The 3611-nt window shown below is 43.5% G+C and overlaps 1 long non-coding RNA gene across 1 annotated transcript; it reads left to right on the forward strand.

The window, feature by feature from the left end:
- The first annotated feature begins 535 nt into the window (after positions 1 to 535).
- Positions 536 to 2292, forward strand: LOC121771118. The gene is made up of 2 exons (XR_006043936.1): positions 536 to 1957; positions 2050 to 2292. It is a non-coding gene; the product is annotated as an uncharacterized LOC121771118 (long non-coding RNA).
- The last annotated feature ends 1319 nt before the right edge of the window (positions 2293 to 3611 follow it).

A 3611-nucleotide genomic window follows, 5' to 3' on the forward strand; every position in this document is an offset into this window, starting at 1 on the left:
AGCGACGACGTTCCTTTACAAAATTTAATATACTTAAATTAGGCTTTAAATAATTACTTGTCTTGCATGAATACATGCATAAGCGTGTGCTCTTTATTTTATTTTCTTCTTTCTAAAATTTAGAAATCTGAATTCTCTAATTAAATCGGTGATTTAATCTATTCGGAAACTGGCCGAACTGTGTGGGTATACTGAATTCCCGGATTATCTTGAGTATTTGGAAATACTTTCTGTGGGCAAAGAGATTCTCATCCATTTATTTATTGGGTACTATTTCCACACAGTTTAAGAATTTTCCTTTCTTCCGTGGCTAAAGAAATTAATTCCAGTATACTTTGAATTAATCTAAGGTAATGACTTCAATTAAATTCTAGGCCCAGATAGAGATTTATTTAATCTTGCCCAGAACATTTATTTCTTAGGCTCTTTCGGCCCAGACTTTTATTCCCTTAGGCCCAATTTCTTCATGGAGTTATTTCCATAAATCCCCTGGCCTGTTTTAAATTAATGCCCAAATAGAACAAGAAATGGGAAAAGGCCCAAGTCTTGAGGGTATACTCCCTCTCCACCGGCCGATTCTCTCTCTCATTTCTCTCCTACATTCTACATTTTCCCCCAAATTCGAAAACCCTAGCTCCCTCAATCTCCCTCCCTCTTCGTTGACATCACAGCCCATCACCACCGCCTCTATCTCCGGCGAGGGGCGATCGGCCTCAAGGAGATTTCTCTCCTTCTCTCGGTGGCATCACTGCTTCGGCGACACTAAATCGCCACCGCCTCTGCACCGGATTCGGCGAATCGCTGCCACTGCATGTTAACGGTGGTGGAGACGTTGATGGTGCCGCCATTGTCGCTTCTCAGATCGGGGAGTCTTTTGCCTCCTGTGCTACCGCGTTGCGGGCCCGTTTGCCGGCTCACGATTCACCACTATGGGGTTCATCGCGGTCGAACAGCAACGTAGAGTGAGTGGTGCTTCCCGTCGGGTCGCCGCCGTGTCGCAGTCGGCGCCACCATTCTCTGATGGAAAAAACCCTAAGCTAAGTCTTCTCCTTAGCTTGTCTAATTAAGTCTCTTGGCAACGTTACTAAATTTTCAAGAGCTAAGTCCATGATAAATTGTGATTTAAGCATTTTCCTTTGGACTTGCTGTTAGAATAAATTCCTAATTGGAGGATCTGATTGAGTAGAAAATTAAGGACTTAGCTATGCCTTCTATGCGCATAGACATTAGGTGGAGGCTGGGCCACACTGTTGTGAAAGTGGAACCTAGCATGCTCTTGTTACTGTTATTCTTTGGGTGAAAGCCTTAGTATGAGCATGCTTCCTAAGGTTTCTATGTTGGGTTCTTACTATGTGATGACATGAGATGCCAACTAGTCTCGAGAGTGAAAGAGGTTACCTTCACTGCTACTGTTATGTTGCTCTCTGCTCTTAGCTGCAACCACCCTCACTTCCCACTTGGTGAAGTTTGCTGACTGAGTATGTTGTAGTATGTAAAATGGGGCTGAGGAGGGGGTGTTGTGCTATATAAATAGGAGCATGTGTAACTGAAAGCTGCGAGTCTTGCTGCTTTGGCTGTGGAAAAGGACTCCACAGGTTGTGCAGCTGGCTGCTCCCTCCGTAGCTCTGCAGAGCATGTACTCTGAGCCCCTGATTTCCCCTCTAACTGATTTTGGTGGTTTGTGGAGAGTACTCGTGAATTCATAGGAGTTTTACAACTTCTTTTGTTGCCATATTGCAGGCTCTCTCAGTCCTTAACTGCTGCTATGTACTTACTACAGTCTGTGTGCCCTTTTGCAGGTAGAGCTGGAGTGAGGGTTGTTAGAAATGGGGTGCAGATGCTGCGATTCTCTTTGCGATTTTGCAGGTAGAGCTGGAGTGAGGGTTGTTAGAAATGGGGTGCAAATGGCAGCCTGCCATCTTTCTCCTTTAAGCAAGTTTGGTCTCCAAACCTTAAAGTGGGTTTGCCTCTTAACCTTGCTTGTTTTGCCTATAAATTTTCTTATTATCCTATGCCCTTTTTCTTGTTCATTTTGTGGGTGACTGGCAGGTATGAGGGCTGATCTATATTGGTGTTGCCAGCGTCTATGGCTAGCTGCCGAGGCTGTGTTCCTCGATGACTCGCCTCTTGGGGCTTTCTGGGATCTGGACCGAGACGGCCTAGTGTTGAAGACCAACGTAGTTGTTAGGGATTTCTAAATGTAATAGTGTAGCTCGAATTTTATTTTCATTTTTCATGTAGACAAGTCTCTGAAATCTTTAATATTTATTCATTTCAAGCATTTGTAAATTATTAGTTTGAAATTCTCTAGATTGTTATTTCTTTTACTCGAGAAATAAACAATACTCTTTCACTCTTAAAAACATTCTTACATTTATTTCATAATTCTCGAGGAATTAGATCTTGGCTATTACATTCTACCTCCCTTAACAAAAATTTCGTCCCGAAATTTTGTCTCGGTCAGGTAAAAAGCTCTGGGTATTTCTCTTTCATCTGGTCCTCAAGCTCCCACGTCGCCTCCTCGCGGCCGTGGTGCCTCCATAGGACTTTCATTGTTACAATAGTTTTATTTCTCAACTCTTTAACTTTTCTGTCCAGAATTGCTTCTGGATTTTCTTCATAGCTCATATCTGGTTCTAACACCATTTCTTCTTGGTGTACTGTGTGTTTGGGGTCGAACACATACTTTCTCAACTGTGATATATGAAACACATTATGAACATTCCCGAAGCTTGGCGGGAGCGCTAATCTGTACGCCACAGGGCCGACTGTTTCTAAGATCTCGTAAGGTCCAATAAAACACGGTTTCAGCTTGCCCTTGACGCCAAATCTGGTTATCCCTTTCGATGGGGATACTTTCAGAAAGACCTTGTCTCCTGCTTTGAACTGTAAATCCGTTATGCGAGCATCTGCATAGGATTTCTGTCTATCTTGAGCTTCTTTGATTCTCTCTCGGACCTGTCGGACAATTTCTATCATTTCCTCTACAGAGTCTGGTCCGAGAATTCTTCTCTCACCAACTTCATCCCGGTAAAGCGGCGATCTACACTTCTTCTCATAGAGTGCTTCATATGGGGCCATATTGATAGTTTCCTGGTAACTGTTGTTTTAGGCGAACTCTATAAGTGGAAATACTGGCTCCCAGCTTACTCCACGGTCGAGCACTACGACTCTCAACATATCTTCCAATGTCTGAATCGTACTTTCGGACTGTCCGTCCGTCTGTGGATGGAATGCTGTGCTGAAATTTAGCTGAGTACCTAACTCTCGCTGTAGGCTTATCCAAACTCTAGAAGTAAATTTTGAATCTCGATCTGAGTTGATCGTTATTGGTACACCATGCAGGCGCACGATCTCTTGCACATAAATCTATGCCAACTTGTATGATCCGTATGTGATATGAATTGGTATGAAGTGAGCACTTTTGGTGAGGCGATCTATAATCACCCAGACGATCTATATGCTCCCATTTCCATTCTGGAATCTCGAGAGGCTGCAACTTCCCATAGGGTCGTTGATGTAAAGCCTTCACTTGCTGGCAAGCCAGGCATCTTTCTACAAACGATGCTATGCTTCTCTTCATGCCATCCCACCAAAATTGCTTCTTCAAG

This window comes from Salvia splendens, chromosome 16, assembly GCF_004379255.2.
Source record: "Salvia splendens isolate huo1 chromosome 16, SspV2, whole genome shotgun sequence".
In the NCBI taxonomy this organism is placed as follows: Eukaryota; Viridiplantae; Streptophyta; class Magnoliopsida; order Lamiales; family Lamiaceae; genus Salvia; species Salvia splendens.